General features: G+C 43.1%; 1 long non-coding RNA gene across 1 annotated transcript in view; it reads right to left on the bottom strand.

The window, feature by feature from the left end:
- LOC140524879 (uncharacterized) overlaps positions 1–10,717 on the bottom strand; it is a 52,914-nt gene extending 42,197 nt beyond the window's left edge. The window contains exon 1 of the long non-coding RNA XR_011973868.1: positions 10,285–10,717. This is a non-coding gene — a long non-coding RNA (uncharacterized lncRNA). The remainder of the gene's footprint in view (positions 1–10,284) is intronic.
- Between the last annotated feature and the right edge of the window lie 9,747 nt (positions 10,718–20,464).

Genomic DNA, 20,464 nt, shown 5'->3' with positions numbered 1-20,464 from the left:
GAAGGTAACACTAACTTCCTATGGTTATAAATTATAAAAATGAAACTACCCCACAGAGCTGGCTTTTACTGGGCCGCTATTCACTATGCCCTGTGCTATATGCCCAGGTTGATGGGGGTGGGGGTGGGAAGATGGTATAGAGATAAAAACAAAATAATTCCTGCCCTCAAAGAACTTATCAGAGAAAAATATATGTATGGGGTTTTTGAAAGAACAGGAGTTAATGTGTTTAATAAAAATGTATGTGTAGAACCCATATAAGATTGCATGCCTTCTTGGGGAGGGAGAGGGAAGGGGGGGCGGAGAAAATTTAAAATTTATGGAAGTGATTGTTGAAAATAAAACAAATAAGTTAATTTATAAAAAAGAAAGAAAGAACAGGAGATAAAAGAAATAGGAATAACACCATTCCAGAGAACCATACATGATGTCATCTGAGCCATCAGCATCCTTGTGAGGGGAATACCTTGGGATGCTGTTATTTCCAGTTTACAGATGAGGAAACTGAGACTAAGAGAATGACTCACCCAAGGTCATGTAGTAAAAGTCAGAGGGAGAATTGGGAACTGGAGCTTATCCAACTCCAAGCCTAGTGATCTTTCCATTAGACCCCATCAAGGGGTCTGGTCCCCATGTGCCACTATCAACCTATAAGACCTTTGCTAAGTTGTTGATGTTCAGTTATTTTATTGGTAATGTCTGACTCTGGTTTTCTTGGTAGAGATGCAGGAATACTTTGTCAATTCTGTCTCCAGCTCATTTGACAGATAAGGAAACTGAAACAAACAGGGTCGAGTGACTTGCCCAGGGACACACAGCTGGTAAGTTTCTAAGGTCAGATTTGAACTCAGGAAGATGAGTCATCTTGACTCCAGGCCCAGGGTTCTATCCTGTGCCACCTTAGCTAAATTATTTTTCCTTTAGGGACCTCATTTTCCAATTCTGTCAAATGTGATCACTGGCTAGATGAGTTCAGCGTTGTCTCTTCCAACTCTGATGTTATGTGATTCTAAATGAAACAGAAATTTTAAAAAAGAAGAAAAATAAATACTGATACTATTATCTTTTTATTTTGTGAGCTATTAAGGAACTTATTCTGAAATAACTGTAAACAATACTATTTTGAGTCCGGTAAACTACATAACAATAAATTTATTCTTTGCCTTTCCTAAATAATTAATACCAGGCAATGGGAGGCACTCAACAAATTTTGATTTGTTGACTCAAAAAAGAAAAGAAAAGAAATAGAATGTAGTCTAGTGCAAACTCTACTCTCAAGTATAGAGGGTTCACAAACTTGCTGAAGCTAATCAGGGGGTGGGGATGGACTAGTTAATCAGAGAAGGCATCAGGGAGGAGATAATGGGATATAATGTCAAGAGCAAAGGAGTGAGAAGACCTGTAATTCAAATCCTACCTTTGACTAGTATTTTTGTGATCTCATGCAAAACCCTTAAACCCCTTGGGTCTCAGTTTCCTTATATGAAATAAAGGAAAGAATTGGACTAGATGGTCCCTGCAGTACCTTCTGGTTTGAAATCCAGAATCCTAGGATCTGAAGCTAGAAGCAGAGTCCTGCCTCCCCGGGAAACTGGGCAATCTAGAAATTTGCCCATTTTGCAAAAAGAATGACCCTGTTTGCAAGAGAAGTTGATTATAGTGGAGAATCAAGTTTGGAATCATAAGATGAGGGTTTAAATCCTGGTTTTTTCACTTACTACCTATGTGACCTGGGCAATCAATTGATCTCCACGAGTTTCAGTTTCCTCATCTGTAAAATGAAGAGATTAGACGGCCTTTTTCTGTGATCATATGATCTCAGCCCGCTCTCTAGGGAGCCGTGGGTAGTTTAGTCTGAGAATGAATGAAGTTTCTGCTTTAAAAAAGCAAGCTGTGGTTTTGGAGAAAATGCAATGTCTTTGCTCCTCATTGGTCCCTATCTAGAAGGAAATGGTAGGCGCTTACTGCAGATCTGGGGGACCTGGAGGAAGGTGGAATTTCCAAACCACTTTAGCATGGCTTTCTAAGTATTCCAAGCCGCCAAAGTAGGTCAATGGTTATTTCCATGAGGTCCTGGAAGAATTGCATGGTAATGACAAGCTAAAAGGTCAGGAAGTATTGGGGAAAGAGTGGACAGGAAAAAGAGAAGGCCCTGGATTTGTCTATTGGGCCTCTTGGGATGTGTGGAATCCTAGACCCTGAGAATGCCGGAGCCGGAAGAGACACCAATGATCATCTAGTCACAGAGAGATGGCAGGAAGGGTCCAACTCTTTAATTTCATTAAGGAAGAAATCTGAGGAACCCCAAGGGAACTCAAGATCACACAGCTAGGAAAAGGTAGGGTTTGGTACTGGGACCCAGACTTCTTGTCCTCTTATCCACAGACAGACTCCGATGGATAAGTAGGCAAAGTGACCTCATGGCCAGGCTTGCCTCTTAACATGGATGATCTCCAGGCAAAAGTTCTTCTCTGACTGCCAAGACAGAGTCTCTCCACTATTCAATCAACTTCAATGGCTCCATATGGCCTCCAGGATCAAATCCTCTGTTTGGTTTGAATGAAAGAGGCTTCCCATTGCAGCTCATGTTCTGGGCTGGCTCTCCCTAACAGGCTGAATCCCTAGAGGGCAGCTGGCCCCTTCTTAATTAAGGTTTGATTCTAATTAATAAGATATTTCTCTATTTTCCCCACTTGGTCCAGACTTGAGGTTTCATCAGTGTGGTGATCACAAACACAGATACATAATTGGACTAGGATAGAAATTCCAGCCTTAGGCAGTTGCCTGCGACACTGAGGGATAAAGTAACTTAGCAAGGGTCACATAGCTAGTATATGTCAGAGCAGGTCCTCCAAACGCTAGGTTCAGCTCTGCGGATTCTCCACCATGCTGCCCCTCATCTGCACCATGCTGTGTACAAATGGAGCGGGAGAGATGGGCATCGTCAGTTTTCTAGAGGGAAATCACAAATCTTAAATGATGCCCTGTCAGCCTATCTTGCCTTTTCTCCCATTCTCACTCAGTCCTCTGCCTCTGCCCCAGGAGTATTCAGAGCCGTGGCTCATCACTTCCTTCCTCTTGAAAGACAGAGGCTTAACAGTCAGCTATCTGGTGTCGAAGATGCCCAGAGCATGAGGACACTTCCTTTATCTGGGTCAGTCCTGTGAAGTGAGAGAAAAATATTGTCTCCACCCTTCCAGCCTCACTCCTGTTTACTCCAGCCCTACGGAGGAACACCCCAGGTCTGATTTTTAATGGCCCAAGCACAAGGCAAACTAGCCTCCCTTGTGATATGCTGGAGATGAGCCAGGTGAAGATGGTTTCACTGTTAAGTGGAGAAGCAGGAACTAGAGAGGGCCAAGTCTCATCAGGAAAGCCTGACATATCCCTGGGTGACCGGGCCACTGAATGGTGCTCTGTAGTAGGCCACCAAAGTACCTCTCCTGTCTCAGAAAAATGCAAACGATACAGGTTTTATCACCAACCCCTTGGGCAAAGGCACCATAATCCTCTGGAGGAAGGCCTAGGGCAGGCCTGCACAACATAAGGTCAAAGAATTTGGGGCAGCCACAAAAACTGTAGGATTATCACTGCACAGGCTCCTGTTTGCCACATGACCTATAGCTACCAACCATTGTCAGTCTGTCTCTAGTCTGACCTGTCTGTGGTCCCAAGAAATTTAACCTTTTTTAATTTTAGCCCCTACCTACTGCCAAGTTGTGCAGGTCTGGCCTGTGAGGAGTCCCTGACCTAGGGCACAGAGAGAGGACAAGAGAGCCAGAACACGGATTGAATGGTGATTCTGGAGGAGACTGGATAAGAGATCTTGGTCAGTGGCTCCCAATGTCAAGCATTTATGTTCATGTATACTGAAATACGTACACAGACACATAGACACATACACACACATACACATACACATATGCACACACACACACATGCAATACAACGTAAGCTCCTTGAAGGCCCCCAGTCTATAGTAGTGCTTGGCACTATATAATAAGCATTTAACAATGCTTATTCATTTATGAAGGCCTATATACACATTATTTTTCAGTCATGTTTGACTCTTTGACCTCATTCGGCAAAGATACTGGAGTGGTTTGCTATTTCCTTCTCCAGCTCATTTGACAGATGAGGAAACTGAGGGCAAACTGGGTTAAATGACTTTCTCAGAGTCACACAGCTAGCAAGTGTCTGAGGCTGGATTAGAACTCAGGTCTTCATAGTTCCAATCCTGGTGCTCTATCCACTACACCCCGTAAATGCCTATATATACATATATGCATGTAGTGTTTAATAAATAAATTAATAAAAATAAATCATATTTCATTTTTTCCCAATTTCACTTAAAGATAATTTCAACATTCATTTTTCATAAGATTCTGAGCCCTGAATTTTTTTCTCCCTCCCTCCTTTCTCTCCCCCTCCTCAAGATGGCAAGCAATCTGATATAGATTACATATGTACAATCCTATAGAACACAATGTGTATGTAGTTGCATACATATTCTCCACTCCAAAATCAGGACATTTCTCACCACTCCAGTAACATTATTCTTTTTTAGTGTTAGTAATAATAATAGAACTGTATTATGTGTATATAACTGTACATACAATTAAATTGCATTATTATCATTATAATGAATGGCCTCTCCTAAGTGGCAGCAAACACCCTGATTTTATTGATCTTTCTAGGGGGCTAGACCTGTTTCTGGCCTAAACCAGGATAAAAGCCAGTTATGACCATCAGCCATCGTCAGCATCTTCCCCCCACCAGAATCCTGCCCTCTGCCCTCTGCCCTGTGACTCTCTCCATCTCAAGCTTTCTTGGATCTCACTGCTTTGTGTAGGAACGGCCTCTTTTTAAACTGCATGCATGTTTCTGCGTGCGTGTTTGCTCTTCCATTAGACTGTAAACTCTTTACAAGTAAGGATTATTTTATTCTTTATACCTGTATCCTCAGGGCCTAGCACGCAGTAGGCACTTAATAAAAACTTGCTGATGGTCTTCTTTTCTCCTACAGGACAAACATCCCTGAGAGCTTTCATTAGTCCTCAGATGACATATTCTTTTGTACCCTCACCTAATCAACCTCTTCAAAATTAGCCCCAATTCTTTGTGACCTCATTTGGAGTTTTCTTGGTAAAGATACTTGGAGGAGTCTGCCATTTCCTTCTCTAGCTCATTTGACAGATGAGGAAACTGAGGCAAACAGGGTTAAATGTCTTGCCCAGGGTCACAGAGTCAATAAGTGACTGAGGCCTATTTTGAACTCAGGAAGATGAGTCTTCTAGACTCCAGGCATGGCACTCCATCCACTGCACCAAATTATTTTGTGTCTTCCTCCTGACAGAATACAAACTGTAAGGGAAGGGACCATATTTTCGTCTTGTTTTTGTGCCACACATTTTTTAAAAATCAACACCAATGGGTTCTTTGGTATGAGGAAGTCCCTGTGTGGAAACTCCCTTCATTGATTCCGACCAACAACCTCTGTGCAACTTAAGAGTCTCAGAGACTTGTTTCATGGTCACACTAATTAGTATGAGATAGAGGTAGGGCTTGGTACTCTGGTCCTCTGGATTCCACAGTTTGTCTTTTATCCAACTATTTCTTATCCTATGAGGACACCACTCTACCAAAGCAGATGGGTGACTGTTCTCCAACTTAGAATCTTAGAGATGTATCCAGAGTTTTGAGAGCTTAGGAGATTGCTTCAAGATCTCACAGACAGGATATATCAGAGGCAGACCTCAAGCCTGGGTCTCCTTGGCTTCTGGACTCAGTCCACTACCACACTGCCTGGGCTATTATTTGCGCACATAATTAATATGTTCAAATGAATTAAAGGGAACTGAATGAAATGGCCCAGTTCAGAGAAGAGTATTATCACCTTGTTTTATGAGCACATATGTTTTCTTCTGTGCCCACGTCTGCCCTGGAACTGCCCAGTCAGAGAACCACCATCCTCCTTGTCTACACTGCAAACAGCTAAGTCTACAAGGCAGCAGATCAGCTCCTTCTGGAGATGCTATTGAATCTAGGGGGGCATCAGGTGGGCTCTGGCCTTCCTGGTTAATGGCTGATTTCTCCCCAAGGCACAATGGAATCTGAGTCTCTAGAGGAGGGTCCCAGAGGCTCCATGGAAGCTTGCGGATGTTTCACACAGAGCTTAGAAGACCAAGGCACAGAGTAGCTTCTCACCACCCCAAACGAGAGAGGAAATGCTTCACATCCAGCAGGAACGAAGGAACCCACCAGACAGGAAGCAGCTCAAGAAGGAAAAGAGATGATAAATAACCCCCTTGTGACTAACAGAAAACGTTGTATCTGGGTCTGGGAAGAGGCAGGCAGGATGCCTGGGTCTCCTCCAAGGCCATCTGAGGCTGTAATAAAATGAATTTGGGTGAGTTGAGGCAGAAGACCCTTCTAAAAACCTGCTGCTTTTCCCCTGTAGGTTTTTTCCCCCTTTTTGGGAACCAGTCTTGTAACTCCCTCTACCAATGCAGATTGACACCAACTCTTACAGTTCAGTCTTAGAGTTATCAGGAGCACTGAGATCCACTTAGGGTCACACAGCCAGGATATGTCAGAAATGGGACTGGAACCTAGATCTTTCTGACTCCCAGGCCCATTTGCTAACCATGTTGCCACACTGCCTTTTCCTTATGTTTTTCTCAAAGAAGCCGGAGAATATTGGGGGGAGATACCTGAATGGATAGGCCAGAGCTAGGTGTTCTCATTCCATTCAAATTTGCTGGTGTATCGCAGTACAGCCTGTTTCCTCATGTAAGGTGCAGTGATAGATGGAATCAGAAAGACCTGAGTCCAAATCCAGCCTCAGACACTTGATAGTTGTGTGACCCTGGGCAAGTCACTTCACCCTATTTACCTCAGTTTCCTCACCTGACAAATGAGCTGGAGAAGGAAATGGCAAACCACTCCAGTAGCTTTGCCAAGAAAACCCTAGATGGGGTCATGGAGAGTTGGACAGAACTGAAAACAACTGAACAAAAACGAAGAGATGACTGGCCCATGGAATTTGACAAGTCCCTGGTAGCCCTTCAAAAAGTGAAATATACTCTCTATGGGCAAGGAAGGGTTCATAGAACTGTGAACAATTTTTAAAAAATATTTTGATAACTGTATTTCAATATAATTGGTTTTCTTTGCAATACTATGCGTTCTTTTATGCATTTTAAAACATCATTTTGAGAAAGGGTCACTTGACTGTAAGAAGGAAAGGGAACAAGCACCTACTATGTGCCAAGTACTTTACAAATGTGGCCTCATTTGATCCTCACAATAATGATGGGAGATGGGTGTTGTTATTATCTCCATTTTACAGTTGAGGAAATTAAGGCAAACAGAGGTCAAGTGACTTGCCAAGGGTCATACAGCTAAGTGTCGAAGGTAGGATTTGAATTCAAGCCTTCCTGACTCCAAGCCCAGCACTGTTTACACTGTGCTACCTACCTATGCTGGGGAAGTGGCCAAGGAGGAGCTAGCTCCAAGGAGTGTGAGTTCAGCCACTACACAAGATATCCTGCCCTGGCTATTGGGAGTTAAGAAGAGGAGAGGGGTGGGTCTAAGGAGCCCAGAAGAGACACCTATCTAGTAGAGATGTTGGGCATGGAAGGAGTAATATGAGGACTCTAAGAAAAGGGAAAGGACATCAGGTCCTGCAGAGCTGGAACCATGAGTTGCTTGGGTCACATATGTTCCCTACCTCACTCTGTCTCTCTGTTAGTGGACTCTCTACATGTGCCCATTCTTTGCACTATTACTGTATGTAGTTGTGAAACACTGAGTCCCAGCTTTGGAGGTGGGGAGGGCAGGAGTACAGGAGGGAAGGAATATTTTCTAATCCATTATTCTTATGATGTCTTTGACTTGAGCTAATTGTGTCTACTGGCTGATTATTGAAGAAAAGCCCAATGGTGGGGGCTCGTGAGCTATAGTTTTAGGAATGTAAAACCACAGAGTACCTAGAATCTGGGGTAATCTCTCCCGCTGGGGATCTAGCCCAAAAGTGTGAACTGGTGGAGTAGCCCCAGAGGGAATACTACAATAGTAAATATTGACACCATCACAAGCTTCATGGGGATGTCCAGGTCCCTGGTATCCTGCCCCCACCCTCCTCATCCCAGTCTGGATGCTTACCAACCTAGCTATGCTTGGGTCTCTCAGTTGCTTTAGGACTAACTAACTACTTAAGCTAGCATGGAATCCAGTCCCCTAGTTAGACCTTTCCTCTTTCTACTTCACACCTCCACATTTGTGCAATACACAGGACTGATCACTCTTAGTTCATCATTTTAACCACCTACTAGTGGTGGTTTTAAAGGGATTTAAAGGGAGGAAAAAAAAATAATCCATGGAGACATGGGGAAATGCAGCCATCTCTGAGGGCTTTCTAAGTACATGATTTTCTAAAAGCATGTCCTAAGAATTCCTTTTCCCCATTACATATTCAACTTGTCTCTGGGGGCCTCCAAGAATCTTGAAATCATCAGATGAATTAATGAGGAGAATAGTATGTTATTAGCAGCAAGAGGGTTGAATGTGGGTCAGAAGAAACCTGCATTGGACTTCCATCTCTGACACTCAGTAATTCTGGGACTATGGCTGAGTCACTTAACTCCTCAGGGCCTCAATTTTCTCATCAGCAAAATGGGGCTAACAAAGTTTTATCACTAACCAGAAAACTGATTGTGAGAATGCAGTGAGCTAAGCCTCACATCATTCTGTAAACATCAGGGAGGCAGTGTAAACATGATGGATAGACCAGTGGCCTCACACTGTGGAAAACATTGGTTCAGGACCTGTCTCTGATACACACTGGCTGGACAAGCCATAACGTTGGAGAGCAAGGGCTGATCTGTACTGGCAAAAGGCATTTCCTCACCAGTTCAGGTTTGTTGAGGTTCAGTTCTGAGGTTTATTTGAATCCTGGCTCTGACACTAGCTGGGTGACTATGGGCAAGGTTTTTCTTCCCCCTGAGTCTCAGTTTCCTCAACTGTAAAGTGACAGGGGGAGACTAGATGGCTTCTGAGGTCTCCTCCAGCTCTACTTTAGCTTAGGCTTCAGACCTCAGTTTCTTTATCTGTAAAGTGTAAGGACTCTATAGCCTTCAAGGTCCCTTCTACACTGATAATTCTATCACATGATCCTATGGAGTTTTCATGGTAAGAGAGATGCCCAAAGTCTGTGTAGTGAAGGAGGGGAAGGGAGGGGAAATGGGACCATTTTGTAAGTGGGGTGCCAAGGTCATCCTTGACAGGACCCCCTGTTTCCACACAGTCAGCATTCTGAGTGATGAGGAAATGGCCTTGGCCATGCTCTGGTCCTGGAACCTGCCACTAAAATTGATCCTGAGGCACAGAAGGGATTAAGTGATTGATCAGTTAGTTGGCAGCTGGAGCAATGCTGGGTAACATCCACAATTTGTTTTCAGTGACTCACAACTTGACCTGGTGGAAAATAACTAAGGTCTTCAGAGATGGCCTTTTGTGAATGAACCACAAGAAAGAATACTGACCCTCTATTACCTCCAAGAAGGAAAGTGGCTGTGTGGTACTGTGAATATAGCGCTAAACTTGGAGTCAGGAAGAGCTGACTTCAAATCCAACCTCAAACACTTGCTGGCTATGTGACCCTGGGGAAATCATTTAACCCTGTCTGCCTCAGTTTCCTCATCTGTCAAATGAGCTAGAGAAGGAAATGACAGATCATTCCAGTATCTTTGCCAAGAAAGCCTCAAATGGGGTCATGAGGAGTCAGACATGACCAAACAACAACAAAATCAGGGAGTTGGAATCAGTGATCTCCAAGATTCCCGGAAGCTCTTAAATCCATGATTCCATAATAGAATACACTGGCTTTGGAGTCAGAAGACCTGGAATTGAATCCTGGCTCTTATTTATCAGTTGTATGACCTTGGCCAAGTGACCACCCCTGATCCTCAGCTGCCTTTTCAGTAGCACAGTGTTAATAATAATTGACCAAACTTACAAGTCTCTTAACGGTCTCTATTTATACATTAGTTATCTCCTGTCTGGTTTTCAAAATACTGCAAATTGTGTATTATATGCTAGATTATTTTTAGGGGCAATGGGGTTAAGCGACTTGCCTAGGGTCACACAGCTGGTACATGTCTGCCACTGGATTTCAACTAAGGTCTTCCTGACTCCAGGGCTGATGCTCTATCTACCTAGCTTCCCCCTTACACTAGATTATTTTTAACCATTAAGTACAATAATAGTAATTGCCTTACCTACCTCATTGCATCACATATTTGGAGCTTATAGAGAGATCAGATGTCATTTTACAGATACAAAAACCAAGGTCTAGCAGTGGTGGAATTTGAACCCAGATTCTTCAGGCCTTAAAGTCTTTGCTCACAGGATTATTATTGTGAGCGTCCTATGCGAGAGTGGATTTGACTGGGAGGCATTATCCTGAGTTATCGCCTCGGCTGATCCTCCCCTTGGCCCTGCCGGATCTCATTGGCTGGTCCTAGGGGCAAAGATGCCCTGCTCCGCCTTCAGGTCCTTTTTCCTTGACCGTTCTTGCTTCAATGCAGTGGGTGCCCCAAGCTGGGAAGATGGGTATTGGCAGGAATCCAGGGTCAAAGAAGAAATTCTTTTTAGAGACAACCCCCGCTCCGAACCGGAGCCGGGTCCCTCCCACCTTCTTCAGCAATGCCTTCTCTCTCCCCCACCCCTTTCCTCCTTCCCTCCCTCCGTTCCTTTCCTCTGCCTTCTGTCTCCACCCCCTTCTTTGTTTCTTTGCAGAAAAGTTTCCACTTGGATGGAATGAAAATGAAAAACTCCCCCTCATTCATCTTCTATTATTACTTTTAATGTGCTTTTAGGCAGAGAGGGACCTCTCACTCAGATCAGAAATCCTTCCCTTCTCTGGCCTGGCCCGGGAATCAAAATGGTCAATAGGCACTGATTGAGCAAATGCCTCCGCTCGCTGGGCGCTGGGCTAGGCGTGGGGGAGTCCTTGCTTCCAGCGGCACCCGCCTCCCTTGTTTAGTATCTGAAATGCGCCCATGCTGTTTATTAGACGGCACACACTTCACTAGTGGGGCTGAGGGGAGCACGGCAAGGACTAACAGCTTTGTATTGTATAGGAAAGAGCTGTACAATGGGAGACAGATGGTCTGGGGCTCCATACTGGCTTCACTAACTTTCTACCGGTCTCCCCATGCATCCTGGGTCATATCCAGTCATCCTGATGAATATCTGGTCACTGGATTCAGATGGCATGGAGGAAGTGAAGCTGATGACCTGCACAGCCCTCCCTCACTCAAAGCAAAGTCAAGTGCAAGTCATGTCATCATTTCTCTGATGGCATGGTCTTCTTTGGCAACAAAGGACAACACAAACAAACTTTCTACATATGTGATTATGGTAAAGTCACTCTCTCAATGGACCTCAGTTTCCTTATCTATAAAATGGAAGGTTGAGGCTTAAAGATTTGGAAGGTCCCTGGCAACCGTCAGTCCTGTGATTCTCTCTTCCATTTTCTTGCTCGTGAAGCATGGATCTAGGCATCACAGGAAACAGACTTAGACCTGGAATTCAAGCCCCTCATTTTACAGAGGAGGACACTGAGGCACAGAGAGGTGTCCATTGCCATACAGCTAGTAAAGTGTCCAGGACAGGGTTTGAACTCTGGTCTTCCTGACTCTGTCTGACATTCTGCCCACTAAACAGAGCAGTGAAATCACTTGGTAGAATCAGAATTTAAACATGGGTCCTGATTCCAAATCTGTACCTATCTGCTGTACCAAGCAGCCTCCTATATTGGGGATCATTTAAAAATCTTTGATTTGCTCTCTCTGGGTTTCTTTCTCTCATCTTACCTTACTCTCATCTAGATCACATGCAGTGCGTTGAAGGGGTCTCTTTCAAGCAGGTTTAAGCTAGCCATTCTCCAGAACCTCTGACACCTTGATCAGAGTGGCCAATGTCTCTGAGATTCTGGGATCGTCCTTAGAAAATGCTATCAGGGTGGTGTCCCACCCTCATCCCCTGTCCCCCAGCGCCAATCATATTTACTCTTAGGGCAATGCCCTCGTGCCCTGGCTGGAGCTCACTAATTCATTCATTCAATATTTGTTGAGTACTCACCATGTGTCAAGTCTCATATTGGCATACTTCTTATAGCAAGTATATGGAGATCACCTTAAGGTGGAGGAATTCTGGAGGAGGGGACCAAGGACGCAGCTCTGGATAGACTCTCTACCCCTACCTGAGGGACCTGGAGCAAATCGACCAGACTTGGAGACAGAAGATCTGTGTTTTGGTCTGGGCTCTGGCAAGTACTAGCTGAGCAACTATGGATGGCTAAGCTATTGTGTTCTTCTGGACCTCATGTGTAAAATGAGGGAAGAGGCAGATTAAATGATCTCTAAGTCCTTTATAATTTCTCTGACCCTATGAAACAACTTCACCTTTCTCAGGGCATCAGTCTATTTTTATTTTTTTGTTTTGTGTTGTTTTTAGCTGTAAAATGAAGGCATTGGACTGGATTAGCTTTTCCCAAATTAATTTGGTCATAGACTCTTTTGAGGTTTGAATTATTCTAATAGAAGCCATAAATTGGAATGGACTTGGGATAATGGAATGTCCCAGGGACTTGGAGGAATTTGGAAGCAAAATAGATTAAATTAAACCGATTTTCACATATAAAGTATTTTGATAATTGCATAATCTCATGTTTAATATTTGAGGTGGAAAATTATTAATAATATAGACATTTTCTCATCTGTTCCTTATTAACATTTTGTCAAACAAAGTGTGGAAATTTGGGGACTAGCTTTGATACACTTAGAGTCAGAAAGAATTCCAGAGGTCCAGCCTTCCTCCCAATGTATCATCTCCCAGGATTTTTCCAGGTCTAAAGTTCTGATTATTTGGGCAGCAAGGTGGCACAATAGTGGATGAAGTTCTGGGCTTAGAGTCAGGAAGACTTATCTTTCTGAGGGCAAATATAGCCCCAGACACTTTCTAGCTGTGTGACCCTTAGGCAAGTCACTTGACCCCCTTTGCCTCAGTTTCCTCATCTGTCAAATGAGCTGGAGAAGAAAATGGCAAATCACTCCAGTATCTTTGCCAAGAAAACCCTAAACGGAATCATAAAGAATTGGATACAACTGAGAAAGATTATATAATAAAAACAAAAAAGTTCTAATTCTTTGAATCTCTAGTGAAATCTATTGTTTGGTTTTGGTACCCTCCCCCATTCTTCTTAGCATCAATTTGATCTTGGCACCAATCTCATCCACAAGTGCCTGGTACCCTCATTATATCCCTTAGTGATACCAAGGATCCTTCGTTATAATAGCCCAGGCTGTTTCAGATTGGTTGTCTCCTCCTCTGTCCAGACTCTACCTCTGGGTGACTGATTCTCCTAGGGTATCTTCTTGGAAAGAATCTGAGAAACCAGCAGTTACAGAGATGAGATTCTGTTTGTTCTGCTTAGTAAAACAAAGATTAACAGAAGCAGCTTTCTGTTCAGTATGAGTAGGAAATTGCTAACAATCAACTGCCCAGCAATGAAATAAACTGTCTTAGGAGGAAGTGAGTTCTCCATCTCTGGAAATATTCAAGCAATATCTGGATAACCACTTGTTGGTTATGCTGTTGAAAAGATTACTGCTTCAGGAATAGGTTAGACTGGTTTATCTCTGAGGTGTCCTTCTACTCTGAAATTCTATAGTTCAATCCAACCCACTTCAACAAGCATGTATAGAGTACCTACTGTATAGAAGGTACATAGCAGTGGGAAGTAGCAGATAAAAGTCTAGCCTTGGGGTCAAGTTCCGCTTCTGACCTGGGCTATCAAAATAACCTCCTAATTGGTCTTGTGTTAAGTGCCTCCAATCCTTCCTACATGAAGTTACCAAAGAGATTTTCCTAAAGCACAGGTTTCACCATCTTACAGGATCTTCTTCCTCAATAAACTCCACTTGCTCCCTAGTACCTCTAGAATCAAATATTGGTTGCTTTCTCCATAGACATATAAACTGTTTGGCTTTTAATCCAATATAAACTACTTTGAATGGAATTTCCAGCCCTCACTCCCTGATCCCTGACCTACTTACCTACTTCTTCAACTTGGCTATAGATTACTTTTCCAGTCATACTGGCTTCCTTGCTGTTCCTCACAAACAACACTCCATTTCTCACACCTTTGCATAGACCATCCCTCATGCCTGGAATGCACTCTCTCCTCCTTCTTCCTCTTAGAATCAGTGGTTTTCTTCAAAACCTCCTTCAAGCACTCTCTCTACATGTAGTCTTTGCTAATGCCCTCTACCCCAGATATCAATGTCTTCTCCACTAAAATTCCTTTGTATTTTCATTTTGGGGGGAGCTAGGTGGCTCAGTGAACCTGGTGTTAGGAGGACCTAAGTTCAAATCCAGCCTCAGACACTTACTAGCTGTGTGACCCTTGTTTAGTGACAAGTCACTAAACCCTCTATGTCTCAGTTTCCTCATATGTCAAATGAGCTAGAAAAGGAAATGGTAAACCACTCCAGTAACTGCCAAGAAATCCTCAAGTAGGGTCACAAAGAGTCAGACAATTGAAAAACAATTGAACAACAAAAATTTTTATTATGTATATATATGTATATATATGTATATATATATTCTTCATATGCTCATTTATGCATATACTACCTCCTCCAAAAGCTCCTTGAGGAGAGGGTTTGCTTGATCCTTGTCTTTGTAACTCCAGCATTCAGTAGGTGTTCAGTAAATACTTATAGGAGTGGAGTAGATTGAATCATAGGGTTTCTTGATTGAATGATCCATCCTGGCTGGGTGATCTCTCAGTGCCCCTAGGAAACATTCTATACTCAGAGGTTACAGAGCAGGTGCCAACCTACACTGGTAGAATTTCTTTCCCTGGGGTTCTCATATTTGACACAATAATAGATAGCTCAAGGTTTAAAAAGCTAAGTACAAATGTTATCTTGTCTGATCCTTACAACAACCCTGGGAGATAGGTGTTTTTATTATTCTAGTCTTACAGATAAGAAAACTGAGGCTGAGAGAGATTAAGGAATTTGCTCAGGCCCTTGAACTCCGGGTTTCCTAACTGCAGGTCCAACACTCTATCCACTCAGCTATCTAAATACCTCAAAATGAGATGCTTGGACTAAGATGACCTCTGTTCCCTTTCAGCTCTAAAAATCTATGATTCTAGGAATAAAAATACTCCTTTCTGTGTTTAATGAGCCATCAGTGTGGCCATCACCCATACCGTGGGTATACTCAAGACCTTGCAGCGGGAGGGATTTGAATTAGATGTTGAGAGATCATTGAGGAATCATATCCTCATCACCACCTCCTCTATGTATCACAGATGTGAAAGAGGAGGTTTGGAAAGGCTCAGGGTTTGGTCACCAGAAGGCCCATAGTGTGCACGGTCAGGGGCTGCCAGGTAGCAAGGCCAAACCCTGATGCTGGGGCCTAGGGAGCCAAGGTTTCCAACTGCTTCTGGCCATGACTGCAGGGATGAAGAGGGAAAAAGGGTGGGGGAGGGAGTGGTTGCTGGAACAAAGTTACAGGTCACATTTCTTTCCCATGGGAAAGTCCAGTGACGTCCAAACCAAAGAGCCAGACTCAGCCCGGCAGCCTGGGCCTTGGCTGCAGACACAATAAGTTGGGAGGTAGGCTATTATTCAGGCTGGGGGCCCAGCAGAGACAGGAGATACTGGAAGGGATCCCTTCAGCAAGGGCAAATCGGGATGACGCTTATTAACAATGGTAGCTCTCTGAGGCTGGTAAAGCACTTTACATACAAACTCTCCTGGGGTACAATAGAAAGGGCACTGGCTCTATAGGCAAAAGACCTGAGTTCAAATTCTGTCTCTGATCCTTTCTACTTGTGGGGCCTTAGGTCAGTGATTTATCCTCTGCAGGTCTGAGTTTCCCCATCTCTAAAATTAGAGGGTTAGACTAAAGGGTCTTTGAGGTCCCTTTCAGCTTTACAGTTATGATCCTATGTTAAACAACTCTGGGACTTGTTTAAGAAGAAAGTTTTTGATATTCCTGTGTTTCAGATGAGGAAACTAAGGCTCATAGCTAAGTATAGGAGGTAGGATTTTAACTTAGATCTATCCTGATGAGGGACAGTGCAGTACAGTGGAAAGAGTGATAGATGTCAGAGGACTCCAGATTCAAATCTCACTTCTGCCACTTCTCCAGGTCTCAGTTTCCTTGTCTGTAAAGGAAGAGAGTTGGACCAGATGATCTCTAATGGCCGAATTCAAATCTGGCCTCAGATACTAACTGTGTGACCCTGAACAAGTCACTGCAAGTTTGCCTGTTTCTCCATCTGTAAAATGAACCTGAGAAGCAGATGGCAAACCGTTTCAGTAACTTTGCCAAGAAAACTCCAAATGGAGTCATAGAGTGGGATACAACTGGAGAACAACTCAACAACAACAATTTGATAAGCACTGTCACCAGTAATATGAAGACAGATAAAACAAGCCTAGGTGGTGAAGGGCTTTAAATGACCTCCCTTTACACACTCACATATGCATACACATACATTGTTTGGGGATTAGGCAGCTGGAGCAATGTTTTGGATGTTGTTGGCACAGGAGCAGGTATAGATCAATCCACACAGAATGCAATGGAGGAGACAAAGCCAGTCTGCCTTTTGCTCATGATTGTCATTTATGAATTTTTTTTTGTCCTTTAAGGTCACCTTTGATACTTCTTTTAACTTGATTTTACCTGAATAAAAATGTTGGGGGTTGGGACCTTGATTCAAACTTTGACTCCTGCTACTACTCATATGTGTAAGCTTGATCAAGTCACTTAATCTTCCATCTGGACTCGCAGTGCTAGAAAAATATGATTCTGGTATTCATTTGGGGAAGGCCTGACCTGAGTTACCTTGATTTGTCCAGTGCCTCTGACTGTGAGAATGAGCTTGGCTCTCCTTGGAAAATCAAGGAGAGAAGGAGTGTGATGTCCCATCCTTGCAGCCCCAGCCCTGCTGGGATCCCAGCCTACAGAAAGGAGTTCAGGTTTCCTGCTGGGCTTTCAGGATGCCTATGACATCAGGGCCTGAGAGGTTCATAGGACCATCCTATCAATGGAGATTTTTGTCAGTTCCTCCACTTTCCCCTAGTCTGGGAGGCCAAACTCCAACTTCTTTGTTTAGCTAACTCTGAGAGGACCTGCCTCCTTCTTGAGTTTGGTAGGGAAAAACCAGCTTGGGGTTTTAAAACCACCCTCATGCTCCCCACATGTGGACAACTGATGGGAAACCCTGAGAGAAGACAACAACTCAGGCTGTGATGCCAATGGCGGGATCCGGAGACCCACGACATGACTGGGCACATGGCTCCCTAGGTTTCTCAGGGAGAGAAAGGTAGCACAAACAGCCCACGCCGTAGCTCATTTTAGGAAACCAGACATTTCTTGTGTTTTCTTGGCTTCTCTATCTTCCTTTTGGGCAGCAGCAAAATTGGAGGCTTGAGAACTGGGCAGAGAATCCAGCAGGAAAGGCTGGAATCTTGGCACCAGAAATGGCACTGTCTGCAGACAAGGGCCCTGCTTAGGCTGCAAAAGTCCCCAGCAACAGGGAAGGGGGCCTTACCCAGGGACTGTTATGAGCTTCCCAGGAGAGGCAGAAGTTACTGGGAGGGAGAAGCGCTTTCTCTCTTTCACTTCAGCTGTTATTTCTCTTTGGAGATCACAGGATGGGCACTTGGGAAGTCATCTAGACCTTGATCCTTTGTTTTATGCTGGAGGAAACTGAGGCCGGAAAAGAGGAAGTGGTTTGCCCAAGCTCAGAGTCAGAATTTGAAAGTAGGATCAAATAATAAAACTGTGAAAGTGTTGCCTCTTCACAGTATTTTCACCCTTACTATGATCTAATTTGAATTATACAGAATGTCTCAAAAGGTTTTATTGGTTTAAGACTGCCCTGAGACTTTTGGGACACCCTGTATTTATCCGCTTTATCAATCAATCAATTAGTATTTATTAAGTGCCTATTATGTACTGGGCACTGTGGTAAGAGGTAGGAATGCAAAAAGAGGCAAAAGATGGGTCTCAGCCCTCAAAGAACTCAGGCTGAACTGACCCACTGACTGTTCTCTGAAGTCTGAACTTAATTTCCTATCTGTAAGCCCACATCTGTACAGAACTCTGTCCTTACCTCCTGCCTAGCAAAGTCCTGCTTTGCTCAGGACTCAGCAAAGTCTCAGCTTCCTGGATGCCATGTCTGACCAGGGACCCTCCCAATACATTTATTGTTTTTTTCATGTTTAATGTTTTCATTGGTTCTCTGGGCCTCCAGGAACCCTTCTTTGATTCCCATCCCCCCTCTTCAGCCCCATTGTTTTGCCCTCTTCCTTCTCATGGCCCTTACCTATATCATCCTAATACTGATGATAATCCTTTGGGAGTATGGTCCCAAATTCTGAGAAATCGGCAGTCCCCCAAGTCAATGACTACCTAGGAAAATAATAATTATAGTAATAGCTAACATTTATATAGCACCTACTATGTGACAGATACCTTTACTGAAGTAGACAGATTAAGTGACTTGCCCAGAGTCACACAGGTAATAATTGTCTGAGGCTGGATTTGAACTGGGCTCTTTCTGACTCCAGGCCCAGAGGTCTGTCCATTCTACCATGGATGCCCAGGCTGACTTGCAGCTGTCAGTCCTTCCAAAGCTGTGATACCCTTAACTTCTAGACCACTGTCTTCTTATTCCTGGACTGTGTGCCTCTTAAAGCACCCCAAAATCTCTGTAGCTTTTTGGCTACTGTACCACACTGGTGACTCATCCAATCATTTAACAAGCACTTACTAGGTGCCTACTATGTAGCAGATACTGTGCTAGAATCTATGGATGCCAAAAAAAAAAAAGCAGTTTATGTCTTCACAAATTGTGCATTCTATTAAGAGAAAATAATATGAATATGAACATGAAAAAGTAATCAGAATAAATATAAACTCTATTGAAGGTAATTTCCAGGAAGGAAGGTGTTAGTAACTGGAGAAATCAGGATGGACTTCCTGTAGGAAGTGGCAGCTGGGTTATCTGTGAAGGAAGTTAGGGATTACACTGGGGGTTGGCAGGGGAGGGAGTACATACCAGGAATGGAGGAAAGCTTCTGTCTAAACACAGAGAAGGGATATTGATGGTCTGTGATTTGCACACATTCAGCATCAGCAGAGAATAGTGGTGTTGAAACAACTAAAGTTGTGACAAACAGCTTAAGAGCACAGAAAATACTGCGTTATATAAAAGAAGTTAGTAAGAGGGGAAGTTTGGGGTGGGGGAAGTTAATGAGCTCTGTTCTCATTGTGTTGAATTTAAGGTGACTAGGAGGCCTTGAATTGGAGACATCTACTAGGCAATTGATGATGACAAATTGAGTTCAGGAAAGACTTAAATTAACCATGAAATTCACTAAAACCTTCACTCAGATCCGTTTCAGACAAACTGTTATCTTCCTAATTATATCTCCCCCATCTCTTACTTGGGAAGTTGATTTTTTGAACCCAAGTGTGAGATTTTACATTTATCCCCCTGAATAGATTTGAACCAAAGCTCGGGCCTGTCAAGGTCTTTTTGGACCCTGAATAAGTAGCCACATGTTATTGAGGGGTTAAAAAAATTTTTTTTATTCATTCTGAACATAAATACAAAAGGACAAAAATATAAATAAACAAAAAACCCAACCACATTTCCATGTATACAGCACAGCATAAAAAGATCATTCAATATAAAACCATGAATTTCCATTTCACACTATTTACTTTTTTGGGAAAACTATGTAACAAATACTAAACATCATTTTTAAAGCCACCCTTCTTTTCTATACTTCCTACTAAGTTTTCTTTTGTTCTCTGCTGCGTACTTTTTATTTTTTTCTCCCCTTTCCCCATCCCACGCTAGACATGGCTACCATTAGACACAAATATATATGTATATATATGTATGTTTTACATATATATACATCTATATGTAAAATCACTTTGATTTTTTTTCTTTTTCCCTGATCACCTTGGGAAACAGACCTAATAGTAGTATTGCTGGGTCAAAGGCATACATAGTTTTGTAAGTCTTTGGGCATAATTCCAGATTGCTCTCCAAAATGGTTGGATCAGTTCACAGTTCCACCAACAGTGAATTAGTGTCCTAATTTTCCCACATCCCCACCAGTATTTGTCCCTTTCCCCTTCTATCATTTTAGCCAGTCTGATAGGTAGAAGATGCATATTTCTATTTATCAATTCTTTCTTTGGAGGTAGATAGTATCTTCCTTCGTAGGTCCTTTGTAGTTGATTTGAGTATTTATAATATTCAAGATGACTTAGTCATTCAAACTAGTTCTCAGACCAATATTGCTGTCACTGTGTATAATGTTCTCTTGTTTCTGTTTATTTCATTCTTCAT

The sequence above is a fragment of the Notamacropus eugenii genome, chromosome 2, assembly GCF_028372415.1.
Source record: "Notamacropus eugenii isolate mMacEug1 chromosome 2, mMacEug1.pri_v2, whole genome shotgun sequence".
In the NCBI taxonomy this organism is placed as follows: Eukaryota; Metazoa; Chordata; class Mammalia; order Diprotodontia; family Macropodidae; genus Notamacropus; species Notamacropus eugenii.
This window is presented reverse-complemented; position numbering and strand designations above follow the sequence as displayed.